This window comes from Lepidothrix coronata, unplaced genomic scaffold (genome assembly GCF_001604755.1).
Source record: "Lepidothrix coronata isolate B3197 unplaced genomic scaffold, Lepidothrix_coronata-1.0 Scaffold79, whole genome shotgun sequence".
Taxonomy (NCBI): Eukaryota; Metazoa; Chordata; class Aves; order Passeriformes; family Pipridae; genus Lepidothrix; species Lepidothrix coronata.
Genome location: NW_016690259.1, coordinates 3,898,971 through 3,917,069, shown reverse-complemented (window position 1 = coordinate 3,917,069; position 18,099 = coordinate 3,898,971). Strand labels below are relative to the sequence as shown.

The 18,099-nt window shown below is 39.0% G+C and overlaps 1 protein-coding gene across 12 annotated transcripts in view; it reads left to right on the top strand.

Annotated features, from left to right (window-relative positions):
- Nucleotides 1-18,099, top strand: part of MAPK10 (mitogen-activated protein kinase 10) — a 196,130-nt gene that overhangs the window by 49,508 nt on the left and 128,523 nt on the right. Inside the window, exons 3-4 of one of the 12 annotated variants that reach the window (XM_017820097.1) lie at nucleotides 16-113; nucleotides 2,759-2,869. The exons of 10 other annotated variants lie outside the window; for them this stretch is intronic. The gene's annotated coding sequence lies outside the window, so the exon portion shown is untranslated. Of the gene's footprint in view, nucleotides 1-15; nucleotides 114-2,723; nucleotides 2,870-18,099 lie in introns of those variants that run through there. One more of the 12 variants, XM_017820100.1, reaches the window with a different exon arrangement.

The window sequence follows — 18,099 nt, the reverse complement described above, 5'->3', positions numbered from 1 at the left end:
AAATAATTTGAATAGCCTGCAGAAGAATAAATGGAAATGCCAAATCAATAACAGAAGACAGCGGAAAGGTGGAAAAGAGACCAAGACAGCAGTAAATTCAACTGCATTAATGGGTATGGCATATGAACCCATATTATATAAAGTGGTGGGAAGTATTTTGTTACCACAGGGCGAAAGATTTTGCCTGCTTCCTCTTCTAGGCTTGTTAGCAGGGTATATCTCTGCGCCTGTTTCTTTGTGAACTGTTCTTATCCGAAGTGTCTTTCCTTCTCACAATCTGTCAACAGGAGCAGAAACCTGAATATACTGTGTAATACTGCCAGCTTTTCCTCTGCTCACCTTTCCTCTGCTGTTGTGTGTGTTGGAAAGAGCAGGGAGCATTGACTGCAAGTGAAGAGTCTGACTCTCCTAGACAGAAGCATCCACAGTACTGGCAACATCAGCCACTACATTCATGCTCCCTGCACTAGGGTGTAGGCCAAGCTGGCTCAAGACAGCAGTATGCTAACTGCTGTACAGGCATTAGGTTAGCTGCAAGCTCCTGGGGCAGTCATTTCCCAGCCATAAAAAAGGGGGAAAACAAGTAAAACATGCACAGTTATGGATGCAATGCAGCCATTATGACCTTAATGTCATGTTCCTTCTCTCTCACCTGCTGTGTGCTGGGATGGAGTGTGGCAGACGTGAAAGGACAAAGGATAATATACATGGTGAGTTTTTCAGAGGTCATTTAAAGTCATTGTACATCCACAGCCTCATCTGCAGCCCCTTAGTATCCTTGTTGTGTTGGCAAGGAGAGAGGGAACATCGCAGGCATGGTGCAGTACTTGTGCATTCTTTATGTGCTCAAATTCCTGGCAGGATTAATAACAGCAATTCACCTGTGATGAGTTTGAGGAGATGTAATTATTAAATAGGCGTTCTTGAGCTGTTGGCTGTTGAATAGCTCTGGCTTGGTTTTATTAAAAAAAACCCACTATGAATGTAAGAACAGTCAGTAGTCTCACATGAAAAACCCATCTAGCAAAGGCTTCTGTCCTCTGTGGCCATCAGCTAAATATTTGGAGAAGAAAAGTGAGAACAAGATAAGCAACCGTAAATGTTTCTCTTACTGTGTCTTTCTGTATTTTGGAAGCAGTATTTTTGGGTCAGAATTGTTTATTTGTGTTAAAAATTTTGCTTCCTAATTCAGCGTTTTCTGCCCAGTATGTGTTTTATGAGCTCTTTTCTAGGTGTGCAATATGAAGATCAAGTTCTGGCTGCATTGAAAATGCTGAGCTTTGGTTTTTACAAGTGATGCTGGGCATAGATTTAATCACATTCTGGAAAAAAAATAATTCTTCTTGTGTGAACTCTTTGTAAAACTGCAGAGGCTTTGAAAGTACTATGAAAGTATAATAGCATCCTCATAAAAAGTTCTGATTCCTAGCAAATATGAAGTCATTACTAGAGTAATATTTTATACAGCAGCTTCTGGAGTAATTTATTGTGTTTGTAGCTCTGTCCCAAGCTAGTTTGTGTAGACCAATGCAGCATATAGAATCACAGAATTGTTTGGGTTGAAGGGACCTGGGAAGATCATCTAGTCCAACCCCCTGCCACAGACAGGGCCTTCTTTCACTATTTGTAGGGAGACTTTCTAATGTGTTTCCTTACTGCCTTTGTTTAAAAATCTAACTCCAGTTAGGTATCCAGTTAGTAGGGTTACTTTCCTTAGAGCAGCATGTACGGGGCACTGAGCAGGTGCCAGTGCTGTCCATTCTGGCCTGTCATTGCTGCATGAAAGGAGAGAAGAATGGGAGGATTTTCTTGATTTATAAGCTGTTAGGAATGAAGTAGAGCACACAAGAGAGAGCAGGATGGAATTCATTATCCTGTGTTTCATGGAGTGGACGTGATGGTTTTTCTTGGTTGCACATCACAACCAGGTGACATAATGACCTAAAATGGTATCCAAATGTTTTTGTTCTTGTATTCTCAAAGCAATGTTTTCTCTGAACCTGAGTGATTACTGTTATTTGCGGGTTTTCACCATTTAACTTCACTGCTTCCTGCCTAGTTCAAGTACTGTGTATGTAATTTACCACCAAGAATTCAGAGATAGTTTTTGAAAATTGCTTCCTATTCTTACACAGGAACATAAAGAGCAAGTAAAAAGGAAATTACATTTTAATACTGTTTTTCTTGAAACAAAAAATCCTCTCTGAGCTGTTCTGCAAAATGTTCTGCCTGGCTTAATTGTGAATCATAATGCTACTTAAATGCCTGCATTAATTTTATGTTAGATTTCAGTCATCAGCACACAGATAGATGTTTGTGGCATTATGAATACTTGATTTGCTGTTGTACTTAAAATTATTTTTTTTAATCTGTCAAGCTGTGCAGAGACAATCTGGTAGATGTCTTCCATGACAGAACAATGTCAAAAAATACTCACATGGTTGTACACTGATCCACAAACCCTTTCATAAAAACAGCATTTTGAAGGTGGTATATACTCTTCAGTCTAACAAACCTGTAGTGCAATTCTCTGCTTTTCTTTTGAGGATTTGAAAAAATGAAGACAAGGATATCTGCTTGGTTTTGGCTTTGCTAGGTAGTTGTAGCAATTGTTAGTTGAGGTTATGTGTGTGTCCGTCAACATAAAGTGTAACATAACACATGTGAAGCAGCATTGTCAAAACAGAAATATTCAAAAGCCTTGAGTGAAATCTTCAGACTTTTGAAGCTCTTTTATTTTCATTTTGTGAACTTGCAGGCTACCTTTGGGTCTCATTGTGAATATTTTCTCTGAAAATCAAAAGGACGTAATAAAAATCTCATATAGGCTCCAGGAAACAACCCAGCTAACAGGAAAATTACAGCAAAGGTATTGGTGTCAGCAGGGATTGGTGGGATAAATTTTACAGCAAATTTCATTGGAAATAATACTGTTTTGCATGGATCAACTGCCCAGCACCCTTACCAGGCAGAATCTGACCTGGGAAGTAATTCTTACTTTTTTTAAGAAGCCTATCAGATGTTAAAATTATAAACTGAAATATAACTCTTTAAGCTTAAATTGCAAAGTCAACCAAGCAGTACTGTTTATCTAGAGCAGGAAGAAATGCAGTGGGTGGTGAAACAGCTTTATGACGCATTGTATTGTATCTTGAAGGTGGGCTGTTGGGATAAAAATTCGCTCACAGTGAGTTTAGATGCACATTGCCCTGAATCTTTTTCCACTTGATAATTGGTAGACTTGACTAGTTGGCTCAAGAGTTTGTTCATCTGAATGGGCTGGACAACAGGTAGTCCATACCAATTAACCAATGAAGCAGAACTTGGTGGGGTTATGGAAACAGTACAGACAAAGACAACCTAGGTGTGCATCTGTTTTTATAATTCTGAGGACATCAGAGTTACCTCAACTCTCATTAGTTCTTTGTTCTTTTTGTCAATGAATGAAAGAAAAATTAGAACTTGGCTTAAATTTTGAATGGTATCAGGAACATGTTCTTTTTGACACCAGATTCTGGTGACATAAAGCCACACACTCTTCTCTTTTTCTTTCTTTCTCAAATTCCTTTTGCAGCTGTGATGAACATTTCATGCTGGCCTATGTAACTGTAATACTGTTATCAGAGCTAGTATGCTACAGTTTTTCCTAAGGGTTGAGGTAGTATACAGGACCAGACACTCTTCTTTATGGCTCCAAAGTTTCAGTAACTGGAAAGAACTGCAAAGAAGAGAACTATAATGAAGTTAGACTTTAGTGGCTTTGAAAATTATAGTTAAGTCATCATATTCAAGATTTCAGAGTAAATGCATTGTCAAGTGCATGTGACTTCCTAATCCTTGTACAAGTACTATTGTATCTTTCCCCCCCACAGAAAGATTACTTTTGGACTAAGGATGAGTTTTTACACAAGAGATCAGAATAGATCAAAGCAGACCTTTGAGCTGGTTCAAATTAGAATTGCTTGGGTGTTTTCAAAGAAGCAATGTTGAATTGTGGCAGGAGAGAACACAATCCACTGCTGAAGGTCGATGCTCCTTTAACCAACAGGGTGAAGGCAATATAGGCATTTTTAAAACAACAAAAAATATTATGCATAAAATATTTAAAATGTATAAAATGTATAAAATGACTTCCTAGGGACCTGTGCTCTTCCTAGAGCACAGAAATAGTAGTCCATCATACATTACAATCGTTATTATTGCTTTTTAAATATAAAAGAGAGAACAACATTTAGTATATTCTGAATCTTCTGCCAGGATTTGACTGTCAGCAACAAAGTCCACGTTGGAATGTAAGTGGTTATCCCTAAAATAAATCTGACAGCACACCTGGAAATACTGCAGAGAAACTTTCTACTGCTCAGTGAGCTAATTTTAATCATCTGCAAGCACAAATCAGTTTAATTAGCAAGTCTACTGTTTTCTAATGAGACCTCACCTGGACTCCATCTAGCTCTGAAGTCCTCAGTACATGATAGACGTGGACCTGTTGAAGCACGTCCAGGGAAGGGACAAAAAGATGATCAGAGGGATGGAGCACCTCTTCTATGAGGAAAGGCTGAGAGACTGGGGTTCTTCAGCCTGGAGAAAGCAACCTCCAAGGGAAGACTTCTTTGTAGCCTTCCAGTACTTAAAAGGAAAGTTCAAGAAAGATGGGGACACTTTTAGTAGGGCCTGTAGCAACAGGACAAAGGGTAATGGTTTTAAACTGAAGTAGGGGAAATTTGGAGCAGATATAAGGAAGAAGTTTAATTTTTTTTTTATAAGGAGGGTTGTCAGATACTGAAACAGATTGCCTTGAGGTGCTGGATGCCCAGTCCCTGGCAAGATTCAAAGTCAGTCTGGATGGGGCTCGGAGCAACCTGATCTCATTGATCTCAATCCCCCTATTCATTGCAGGGGGATTGGATTAGATGACCTTTTTAAAAGGTCCCTTCCAATCAAAAAGAAAGAAAAGAAAAACTTGGCTAAGTAGCTAAACCAATAGCACTGAAGTAGGCCCAACGCTATTTCACAGTAGCTGTCTTCATGGAGCAGCCTGACCTTGTCCAGTAACACCTCAGACAGAATTTGGTATCACCAAACCTCAGGTTTTTGCTACCCATCCTGCTGGGTTACAAAGCCCAGTTGAAGCTTATCCTGATCTTGTGATGCGAGCTACTTCTCTTTCACCACCTACTCCATTTCTCGCTGCTCTAGATAAACGCTGCTTCTTTTTTAACTTTGTCTGCAGTTTAAGCACCAGATTAAAATACATGTCATTTTCACAGCGAAGGCATGCAGGATCTTTCTGCAGATTTCAGCAGAACTCTGGTTTTGATCTCATTCAGAGATTTGGAAAGATGAAGAGGAAGAAGCTTTTTTATTTCAGCCATCAGGATTACCACTATTTTGCCTCAGAATGTGCTTTGCAATAAAAACAGATTCCAGAATCAAGTTATTCTTATTGCTGTGCCTTACTGACAGAACTGTTGTATCTCCTCTGAATCCATGACCTCTGTTTCTTTTTAATGTCTGGTCATCTCTAAATGAGTTGCTTTTTAGTTTCATCTTTTGCTGGTGCCGTGTTAGAAACTGTCTTTGAAAAGGCTTGGTGGATGTTTCCAAAAACAGATGCTTGAAGTAATACTGTGCGGAATGCTCAATCAAGCACCAGCATGATTTTGTGTTAGATCTGCAGGCTTGTTTTGTGTCTAGGGCAGCTAAAGGTGAAAACTAAATATGATGTCAAAAACTTCAAAGAAGGTTAAATGATGTCTTCAACAGAATACTATAAAAAAAATCACCTTTTAGAGAAAAAATCAGCTACAAGAGATAGAGCAAATTCAGACTAGCAAGTCTGTACCTTTAAAAGCTTGGTTGTGATGAGACTGTTTAGTAGCCATGCTGAAAATGAAACAAATTTCCTTGCCTAGAATGCTTCTTGATTCAATCAGTAAATCCAGACCAGAAACCAGTTGCTATTTCAGTTAATTCACTGGGTGCTATGTCACTGGTTGGGAAGACAGAGAGAATAGACAGTAAAAAAGCAGTGTACCTCAGTTCTGCAGGATTTATTTTGCTGATTTTTTTTTTCTCCCCGGTATGAGGCACTTGCTTTTGACACTTTAAATTTATGTTGTTATTTATTTTCAATCCTTATGTTCTAGTGCAAAGCTTCAACTTGGAGTTGAGAGTTATGTGAGGGAGAGAGTGCTGTGAATGCCTTCTGTTTGTCCATGAAAGGAAAGTCTCTGTCCTCCAGAAATTCTGTGTTGTAGCAATGAGCTGCAGTTTGGAAAGGTTGTGTATCACTGCTCCGAAGGACAAGCATATATAAAGATAACTAACAGGCTCAGCAGCTAGACAGAGGCAGAATGGGGATACATGGAGCAAGATAGAGGCAGAATGAGTTTTAAACAAAACAAGACATATTTAACTGTCATTATGTTGGATTTTTATGTTACATGAATGCACTTAATGGTACATGAGAAGGTTTGTGATGTTGAATATACCTAAACCCACGGAGAGCTTTTTCAAGTTGATTTCACCTCCATCTGATATTGTTTGCATTAGCTTTAATGAATATATGACTAGCCATAAACCCTAAAATGTTAATTTATATTCATGGTGAGTTGTATTAGAGTATCTCCTGGCACGTTTCATGGTTGTACATTAATAGAACTTTCTGCTTTTTATTACCATGAATGAAAATAAAAAATCGTGTCAAGAGAGATTTAAGCCAGTATTTCATCTTCAATACCGAGTAATACTGCAGATGGATATCGTGAAATTCATGTAGAGAATTGCTTTTTTCCTACAGTAAAAAGAAATATTTGGGCTCAAAGCTTCTGCTAGGCTAGTAAGTCATTAGAATGAAAAAGATTTTCATTGTGGGTTTGGTATTATGAGTTTATGTTAAATATTGCTTTTCAGTAAGTGATGTAAGCATTTTCTTTCAGTTAGGGTGAGGCCCAAAATACATCTGCCTCTTTATCAAAAAGAACAGATGCTGCCATTAAATTGCTCAAATTTACCATCAGAAAATGGTGTTGCTCTGATATTGCACTTCTTTTTTGGCACTTAGTTGTTATACTCAGTTACGTTTTTTTCATGCTAAATAGCAGCCTTTTAGTGATGGCTTCCCCTTAACACACATAATGGGAGGAGGAGGGAAAACCGCACAATGCTGGAGTTTACTGTAATTTTTTTTTGTAAGATATAAAATGCAGGAAATTTGTGGAATACAAAGCTATTTCCTCAGGATACAGAGCTTGGCCTCTTTGTGCATGTGGTATTTTGCACTATTTTCAGTGCTATAGAATTTTATGGCTTAATTCTCTGGCACAGTGCATCATTAGCATTGTATATTTGCATTGACTCATCAGTCTTGTTGTTTTTTGTTTTTTTTTTTTAAATAGAATATGTAGTAAATCATAACTGGCTTTTGAGAATTAAAATTAAGCCACTGAATGAATTGATTTGTCCTTGCATATGATAAATAAGTGTGTTTGTTTGCAAAGTACCATGCTTGCTATTGAAACGTAGTGTAACTGCAGGAGTAAAAATAAGGAGAAGAGAAAGGGAAGCTGGTGTGGGGCAAAGACAAATGACAGCAACTTTGACACAGTTGTTCTTGGAGTCCAGGTTTTGGTGCTGTACGTGACATACTGCAATTTTTTTGCAGGAGACTTCCACATAGTCAGTGAGGGTTTGTTAAACATTCAATAAGCCTAGGTGACAAGTGTGCTATGCTTGCAGAACCAGAGGTCTAGGAACATGGAGGACAATGTAAAGGGTGTTTGCATAAGAGGGCAGAAAAAGCCCACTGCTAATATGATATTAAGCCTTTGTCATTGAAGTTGTTTGGTAGGACAAGCCAGTGCCATGGGAAATATCTGCCAAAGGAACTAGTGCAATTAGTTACCAGCATTTGAAATATTCATCCAAATGATTACTTTGATCTGTTAATAAAGTTAGGAGTAGGAAAATCACAGAATCACAGAATATGTTGAATTGGAAGGGACTCACAAGGGTCATTGAGTCCAACCCTGCACAGGACCATCCCCAAGAGTCACACCCTGTGCCTGAGGGGATTGTCCAAATGCTTCTTGAACTCTGTCAGCCTTGGTGCTGTGACCACTGCCCTGGGGAGCCTGTTCCAGTGCCCAACCACCCTCTGGGGGAAGAACCTTTTTCTAATATCCAACCTAAACCTCCCCTGACACAACTTCAGGCCAGCCCCTTGGGTCCTATCCTTGGTCACCACAGAGCAGAGATCAGTGCCTGCCCCTTCTCTTCCCCTCACAAGGAAGTTGTAACTGCAGTGAGGTCCCCTCAGTCTTCTCTTCTCCAGCCTGAACAGATCAGGTGCCCTCAGCTGCTCCTCATACAGCTTCCCTTCATGCCCTTCACCATCTTCATTTCCCTCTTTTGGATGCTTTCTAATGGCTTAATATTTTTCTTAAATTGTGGTGCCAAAAACTGCATGTCAGGTCCAATCACACATGAGTGCCATTGCATCTCATGGCCATGACTGACTGAAATATCTTGATTTTACTGACAGTTTTCTTATTCCAATTTAAATCTAGAGAACTGTGTTTCCTTTAAGCCTGTTTTTTTAACGTTACAAAATTTAATTTAGATTAAATAGTCCTGTTGGCATATAGTGAAGAGTGAGTGTCTCCCTTAGTTCTGCTCAAATACTGATTGCTGATACAGACATTTGGTTTGGGTTAGTACTGGACAACATCTGTTTATGCCTCACTTCATCTCAAGACTTGGGATTTGCTGGGTATCAGTTTTGGTTTTGCTTCTTGCTTTGTTGTCGCTTTTTTGTTGCTTCACACACCCACGCCCCTCCCTCCCATGAAGTGTGTTTTCTTTTCATGTCACTACTTCTGAAAACTACCATTGCCTTCTCAAAGAGATACCAGTTCTGGGCAGGGAGTAGCATGGACACACATGCTTTTTAAAGGCATGTGTGCCTTTTTAAAGGCACATTGTTTTAGTGTTGAATGCTTATCCTCTTTTTGAAAGGTTTATGAGTGGTGCCTTATCTAAACAGATTTTATGTTTATTTACCTCTTCTTATGAGCCTCTGAAGTACCAGCAGGTGGTGTGGGGGGAAATGAAGTGAGATTATTTTCTTTCTGTTTATTTTCTTTCTGTTTATTATCAGAAAATGACCCTGGAGCTCTGTCTTTATTTGCATAAACTGTGTCAGAGCGAAAGCTTGTAGAACATGTTTGCACAAGATTTGGGAGTGATGATTTGAAGTGATACTTGTTTTGACAAATATGTTATGCCAGGTAAAAGCAAATTGTTTTGCTCACTTCTTTCTGTACAATAGCTCCCTAATTTTCAGTGTCATATACTTTTGTAAGTCCTGAATTTCTTCGAAGCAAGCCACTTAAAGGATTTTGTATTGTTTTTTGATTAAAGGAAGAACTGTGTTGTCTAGGATTTGTAACCTTGCAGAAGAATCTTATTAAGTTATCTTGGTAACTTGGCAACTTGGTCTTCATAGAATCATGGAATGGTTTGTGTTGGAAGGGACCTTAAAGATTATCTATTTCCAGCCTCCCTGCAATGGGCAGGGACACCAACTGCTAGATCAGGTTGCTTAAAGCCCCATCCAACCTGGCCTTGAACACTGCCAGGGATGGGGCATCCACTTCCTGGGCAACTTCTCTGGGCAACCTGTTTCCAGTGCCTTACCATCTTCATAGTAAAGAATTTGTCCCTCCTATCTGAACTTACCTTCTTCAGTTTAAGGCCATTACCCCTTGTCCTATCACTACACACCCTTGTAAAAAACCCATCTCCAGCTCTCTTGTAGCCCCTTTAGGTACTGGAAGATGCTCTAAGGTCTCCCTGGAGCCTTCTCCAGGCTGAACAGCCCCAACTCTCAGCCTTTCTTCATAGGAGAGGTAAATTAGCCTGTTTTCCAGGTTAGAGATTGTGCCAGTGACAATCATATGTGTATCTTAAATTAGTATACAGCAAACAGAATGTTTTTGTTTGGAGATTTTTTTTTTTGAAATCAGGATTCCAGTGATAACATATCACCAAATAAGGTACTAGGTATTGTTTCTTGGTTGATTAAACACTAAATTTAATCCGCATGTTGCCTCTTCTTAGCTTTAATATGGAAAACAAATGTAGAAGTTGGAAAAGTGGGGATTAGTGATAGCAAGGCGCATATAAAATCATCTCATACTGTTTTAAGAGTGAGCAATTGCTAGCTTGCAATTCAGAGCTCATTTTTCTAATACGCTTATGTTAACAGTTTTATAATTAAGCTTCAGTTAAAATTATAATTTCCTTTTCCATTCAAGCATAACAAAGCACTTAAACAAGCATTAATAAGCCTCATATCAACTCTGAAAAATAAGTATTATTGCCCCTATTTTACAGTTGGGTAAGCATAATTGAGGGTAAGTGATTTACTCTGAAGTGGCAAATACTGCAAATGGCAGCTCCTGGATGCTCCTCCAGCTATGTGGACCTCAGTGTTAAAGTGCATGTATCAGGTTAGATCCTTAAATATTAAGGCTTAATAATAAAAAATTAGCTCAACAATGCTTAATGTAGATGGAAAAACTTTGTATAAATCACATGCATTGTGGCAGAAAATATGGGTCTGAGACTTTTGGGTAAAAGACAAGGACTTGGTGTTCTGGTTGATCTGCCTTTTTTTTTTTTTTTTTTGAAGTCTTTTGCTCAGGTCTTCTGCAGGTCTGTGGTGCATCACCTTTGGTGAGGATAGAGATCTCTGTGCTCTCTGCTTCTGTGGAGATGAAGAGCCAAGGAGCATGGCCTCAAGTGGATGAGCACAAATGCAATCCACGAGCACTTGCTGAGCAAAGCGTTGTGGTCAATCTGTCATTTCACAGCTCACTTGTTCAGACAGGAAGACCCTAAATCTTGGCTGGGATATAGGGCTTTGATCCATCCTTTGACAAAATGTCCAACTCAAGCTGAATTTGAAGGACCTCATGTGTTCCCTCAGCTCTTTGAAGTTTTTCCAGTTTCTTCTGAGCAAAGACTTTGTATGTAACCTGTTAATAATGGGTGTAAGCAGAAGAAAAGAGCAGTCTAAGGGTAGTTGCATGTTAACACAGGGAAAACTTTCCTTTCTGTGGGGAAGTAGATAGGTGGACGTCATCAAAATGTCTTTAATGAAAAAAAACCCCAAACCATAATAGAGTAAAACTACTGGACTAAATTGCTGACTTTGCAGCCGCTTCCAGAAATATATCCTAACCTGCACCACAGCAGGAAATGCAGAATAAATAATTACAGATCCCTCAATGGAAGGCATGCCACAGGCAAGGAATAGAAACCCAACCTTCCTTCAGANCTGGACTAAATTGCTGACTTTGCAGCCGCTTCCAGAAATATATCCTAACCTGCACCACAGCAGGAAATGCAGAATAAATAATTACAGATCCCTCAATGGAAGGCATGCCACAGGCAAGGAATAGAAACCCAACCTTCCTTCAGAGTGAAAAAATAATGAAAAAAAAATAGAAGCAAGCCCCCATAAATAGTGACAAAGCCCCCTGGAAATTAAAAGCCCACTTCCTTGGAAGAGGGAGAATTTTAGTGTGACCAAAGACTGCTGACTTAAATTATACTCTGGTGTTCCTTACTGATAGTTTTCACAGGTATCATCACTGTATGTATGTAGTATGTGTAAAGTTCACAAATACAGAAGTCAGTGCCATTTACATTGATCCAACAGCTCACAACCCTATGGTTGAAAAGGCACCTCCCCATATAACAGCATGTGCATTGTTGTATAGTATATATAAATCTGTCTATTGTCAATTCAATCCTACAAATTTATAGGCAAAACATTTCGATATGACTGAAAAATCTTTTTTCCTGTATCTCCTGAGAAGTAATTTAAATATGAGAACAGAAGGTATTTCTGACAAGTATTTAACCTTATTGCACATTAGAAGTTCAAGTACTTACCATATCTGAACAGTATTTGACCCTAAATTAATTATTAAATAGAAATTGCATGCATATGCAAACTGATACCTACCCACAGATTAAAGGGGCAATGAGTCAGTTGGTACCTGACTACAATGGAAGGAGGAAGAAATTGAAATAGTACTGTGTCTCAGCTCATTTTTAGGAGTGAACAGCTATGATAAGGAAGATTTTTTTCCAATAAGAAAGAATATAATTCTTTTGCTGCATTGTTGGTGTTAGTAGTAGACTACAAGTAACTCTAATCTGTCTCTGGGAGATCTTATAACCTCAAAGGGAAGGAAGCAAGATAAGCAATGTAGTCAGGGTACCAGAGTTAGAATGGAAGAAAATAAAATTTGGGATACTCCTCTGCATTATTAGCCTTCATTTAGCTTTTTTTAACCTTGATTTGAGAAGAGCATTCATTGACTATTGAATTTTTATTATTAAAAGAATATTCAGCTGCGTTCTATAATTTCTGTATGCTCTATTGTTAGTATCAACTGCATTTCTGGATTTGGTACTACCAACAGGATTGAAAAAGAGAGAGCTCTTTACCTTGATAATTGTATGCATAACTTAATTTTAAGCAACCGAATCATCCTGACAAATCCAACTTTAAGCAGTTGAACAGTGCCTTAATCAGGCTATTCAGGTACTTAAAATTAAGCACAGCATTAAGAACGCATTACTACGTTAGGTTTGAATGCAGAAAACAGAATTGCAACGCAGCAAAAAAAAGTTTCCGCAAACAGAAATCAGTTTTCTCTCCAGTGTACATCTTTGACAACCTCCCACATACACAGTTGTATGTACATCATAGTTTAATTCAACTCTAGCAATATCAGCATGTTTGTTGGCTAAAGCTGATGAACTTTCTAGCTGCCATTGCAGTTAGACCAAGAGTGAAATAAAAGGCATGAGACTGAAACAGAGCTCTCATTATTAGATACCAGACAGCTATAATCCCATCTGGGTAGATGTACAGCCAGGATCTGGGTCATGTGAAATACTCCCTCCCTCCAACCAGAAGCCTTCTAATGGTTATTCATGATTAATTTTAAAGCGAGCACTGCACTATAGGGCTAAGTGAATGTATTATCATTTTTAGAATCCCTCCCACTGAACAGCATTTCAAGCAGCTATTATTGTAACAGTCCTGACAACTCCCTGATTAATCCTCATCCGTGTGTGTCAGATGTTATTAACACTTAACTGGTCAAAACTCAATCTTTACTACTCTCCAAGTCTGTTTCTTCATGCAGAGCCTGAGTGAAGCTGTCACACATGTCATACTGTCAAGTGAGAATGCATAACCCACTTCTACTTGTTAATTTGTTTACTGACATATCTTACATAAAGTGCATCCCTAAAGATGGTGGTGGCAGTTCTAATCACTGGTGCAAATGTCAGTTGTTGTGTGTGCCGTTCTTGAAGTGTAAATAAGTGTGCTGTGTATATGGCACACGGTACAGTGTTGGGTGTTTTCCCGTTCACATTGCCTTGATACTCTGCTGATGGCTCAGTTTGTGGTGCTGCAGTGCTGGGCACCAGTGGTCATTTTGTGTAGGCACAGTCTTTACCATAGAAGGTGACTTGGCTCAAATAGTCTCAGGAGTAATTTGTCCTGCTGTTCATGGTTGCTAAGCTGCTGTCGTGTAGCAGTTGCTGCAGTGGACAAAATAGGTTTCATCTGGCATATTCTCCAACTGGATCTTCTGCAACAATCCTTACAACTTCAGATTTAGAAGTGACTTTGAATTCACTTGGCTGGGTTCTGTCAGTTAGGGGTAGGTATCTCATGCATTTGTCGTCTTTCGTTACAAACTGAATTTTACCTGGACTGACCTTAAAATTTTCTGCTTGGGCGTTTGCCATCTCTAGCTTCAGTCTCTGCCTGAATTGATGCTGTTGTCCTGTCATCAGCTACTACACAAGTGCTGGCAACACCATCAGATTTTTTTGTGTTCGTTAGCAAAAATACTTTGTCAGCTTATTTAATTGCCAGAAATAAGTAAATGGAAAAACACTTTTATTTTTTTCCCCTCCGCTCCTTCAAAGTGTGTGCTTCAGACAGTTGATTATCTGATCTGATTTGTCAGTATCTGTGTGGATTACTAAGTATGTTTTTAGCAATTTGGCTGTACTGAATGTCTGGTATGGGGACTGAAGAATGCTGCCTCGGGATAGCCTTGTTAAGATGTCTGAAACAGAGGCAGATCCTGTTCTTGCTGTATCTCTTAAATTTTGCCAGGCTGTCATCCTGTAGAGTCGGCTTGTTTGCTTCACCAGTTTACCAGTTCTGTCACTGCAAAGAAGGTATTTCTGCACCCATATATGATGGTGGTCACTCATCAGCTGATATATTTATTTGGCTTGTTCAAGAACTCTTGTACTTCATCAAATTTCTGGATATTGTGCAATCAGCTCCTTTTTTTTGTGTTGTGATTCTTTGTTTATAGTAAGCTTATAATGCATGTTGGCTTTAACTTTATACATTTATCCAGCTGATATTAAAATAGAAGTGGAGAATTTCACTAGCTGTGATCTCCATAGGTTACAAACGCAAAGCTCAGGTGGTTTTTAAATACCTTTTTCAGTTGTAGGGTGGTACATGAACTTTAGCTGCAGTAACAGAGTTGAAATGCATGGGTATATTGCTTTCATATTGAGCAAAGTACAGTTGAATTCCAGTCTTCCCCTCCACTAGCAGGTTTCCATCCCTAGGTCTATGGTTCAGAAGCAAGACCTGATAAACACAAGGAGTCTGGCTAATACCTTGCGTTGCCTTGGTGGAACATGTCTGCGGTTTGTGTATTTTCATGCAAAGAGTTTTCATGTACTAAGAGTGTGCCTCTGTTGCTGTGAGGGTTAAGGCATCTAGAGGTGGCTTTTTGTCTGTTTGCCCTCTTAAATTGTAATTTGGAAACCACTGTATTGTGTAATTGCTCTTAGTCTGTGATGCCTTATACAAGAGAACAGCTTGATCACATCTGAGTTCAGCAAGCAATTTGCAGGTCTTATGTGGCTAAATGTTTGGATATTTTTGTGGGAGAAGATGCATTTATTTTTCTGCATTTTTGCTGCTACTTCAGATACTGACTGAAACAAGTGGTCCAGTTCCTCCTTCACTTACCTCGAGACTACTTTTGTGCAGCTGGCTACTCAGGCTGGTCAATAGAAGTCCTTTGGGTTCCTGTAGCTTAAGGCAGGCTCTGCAATTATACATTGCTTTTTGCATCTTACAGTAGGGTCTTCCAATACCTCTAATTCTTGTCTAGTTAGGTGTTACTCCATAACTGTAATTCTTAATTCTGAAGAGTTTTTATTTTTATCTGTCTTAGCTATTCTTTTCTAGCATACAGACATACCCAGAACAAGTTAAAAACAAACACCAAATACATTTATTTCCTGAAGAAATCTCTCTACTGGTGCCTTCCAGCATCAATCTTGCTCTTGATGACTTTACAGATAATAGTTGCAGGAGAAGGGAATATATCAAGTAAATTTAAATATTTCTATATTGTATATATCTGGTAATGGTGGGCTTCTTAGTTCAAGCATTAACATACTGTGGTGTAGCTGTTGCCTGACCAGGGTGGCAGTGTACTGTCTATTCTTCCTCTGCCTTTGTATTCAGCACAAGGGTCAGCCATGAGTATATGACTAAGTTTATTGATAGAAGAGATAGTCATACGTACTGCTGCCCATAAATCCATGTCTTCCCATGCACTAGGAACATCTCCCTCCTCCTGCTGCTCAGGAGTTGTGCTGCAAACTGTATGTAATAATATCAATAAGCTGTATTTAAGTATATAGAGATGGTACTGATTTCCTTGATTCTTACATGCCTATTGGTAGTGCAAGTTACTCTGAGCTGAAGCTACCATTTAGGTCATATGTCAGAGAAGTCCCTTCTTTGGGCTGCTGGGATTTCCTCACAGGATTAGGTGTTTTGTTCTGTCAGTCTGCAGTTAGAACCATTTTTTTCCAACGTTTGAAGCTACTCTGGTCACCACCATCCATTTTAATCATGCTTGCTAGGTTCATTCATTGTCTTTTGTTGAAGCTGGTAAAGAAAACCTCACTTTTGGCCTTAACACTTCAAGGGGTTGTCAGAAGTAATGAAGACAGTAGATTTTTGGCATCACTCAGCTTGTTTCACACGCACACACAAATAAGTGTATCATCCCCGTGGTTTCTCTGCTGTAGCTGAAATAGAAAAACGTGTGGAATGAGAGATTACTGGCAGGCAAATATCAGGACAAAGCAGATTAAAAAATGTGTTTCAGCTTGTGGAGAAACATTGATTCTAAAAATTAGTTTTAGGCAATAAGGCCAGTATGAAGAAAACTGACAAAATCCTGCAGCAGTAAACTGAATATGTCTTCATGCAGCCTGTGCATTTGTAAATTCATAACAATAGCAGCTGCTGGACCAGATAGTCTCCCTGGTTCTCTCCCTGTCCTTTCCTGTGGGAAGATAAGAGGAAGAAAATGGGAATTGCATTACGTTTCCTGTTCCTGTTAATTTTGGATCTGGAAAGGCCTTCTGCTTTACTCTGGTAATTGGGTTATATACTGCAGGAGGCTAATATATTATCATGATTAATAATCTGTTTTGGCAAATTACGTATTTCTGAAAAGTACATGGAGCACACTGCGTTTCAATGTTGGAATAACCATGGCTTGCTCATTTATAAACATGCTTCTCTGCTCTCATGTAGAATGTGCATAAACCACATTTCAAACATGAGACAATCATCAGCAGTCAGTAAAAAAGATATTTCCATGGCAACAGTTGCTAAATTGAACAGTGCATCAGTACCTTCTCCCTATTTTTGTCCAGAAGCCTCCCTGTCTTTAGCTCAGATAACATCTACCTTTCTGATGAGTAACAAAATAATCCTATCTGTTAAAAAATAATAAACTCACCACTGTCTATGTGAAGAGTTATTAGAGCACAACTGAACAATAATTCATTACTGCTGACAGTACTGGGCATCACTCTTTTACATCTGCATTTCTGTCACTCTCCGTAGGCCCTGTTGAACAATTAGTATGGCCTTTCCCCACACCTGGTGGAGCTGCTGTAACTGTAATTTGGGACCTCTGGAAAAATCATCTGGCCTGGATGAAAATCTAACCAGTCTTCATGGCTTCTGCTTGAAAGAAAAGAAGAAAAATGTGGAAGTGATGGTGCTTCCCATGGCTTTATGGTCTTTCTTCCTCATCTTTATATACACCCAGGAAAATTGCTGTTTTAAGGAATAAGCTGACATTGTTCAGCAGACATTTGGAGATTATTATTCTTACATGTGGCAGGTAACATGAGAGTGAGCAGGAGGATTACAAGATGATGGACACAGGCATTCTGGATCAATGTGAGGCTACTCATATAATACCATACTTGATGGAAATTTATAAGAGGGATGGAGGCAGGTCACGAGGGTTCTTTATAGGAGCAGGGAGGTGGCTCATCTCTGATGGAAGATTAGATAAGAAACTTGGGCTTTGTTTCCATGCCTGGTCAATAGAATCTTTCTGCTGTACTGTTCCCCAGGGTAATTTCCTTGTGCCATAATGAAGCCAAATCTCTGAACAGAAAGAGGCAGTTTTCTAACAAAGGGAAATATTTTGCTTTTAAATCTACCTCATCACTAGCATGAACTGTTCTAAATTTTGAACCAAAGATTTCTTAACAAGAGATCAAGCAAGTAGAGAACTAATTGATACTTTTTCTTTCCATTTTGTCTCTCAGGTATAAGCTGCAGGGACATATTTTGACTGTGTGTGTCTGAAAGAGGAAAATGCTTACTCTTTGCTAGTAGCTAAAATGTTTCTTTTTTACAATGCCTTTGCAAACTCTCAACTCTGTTTCCCTTTTTTTTCAGTTTATAAGGCATAAATTCATATGGCCTTGTTTCATCAGCATTCTGTACTGTTTCACCTCTTTTATAGCTTTTCATGTGACCCAGTTCATCTTGTGCCTTCTTTTGGCCTGTCCTTCCTTCATCCTAAACTGGAAACTTGGGGACTGACGAGTGAACAGCAGAGGTGGACTGCACTTATTCCTGCAGCATTAGGAGTCTGGTGGGAAGCTGAAGTCTGCACTGTTCTGGTCCTTGTCTCT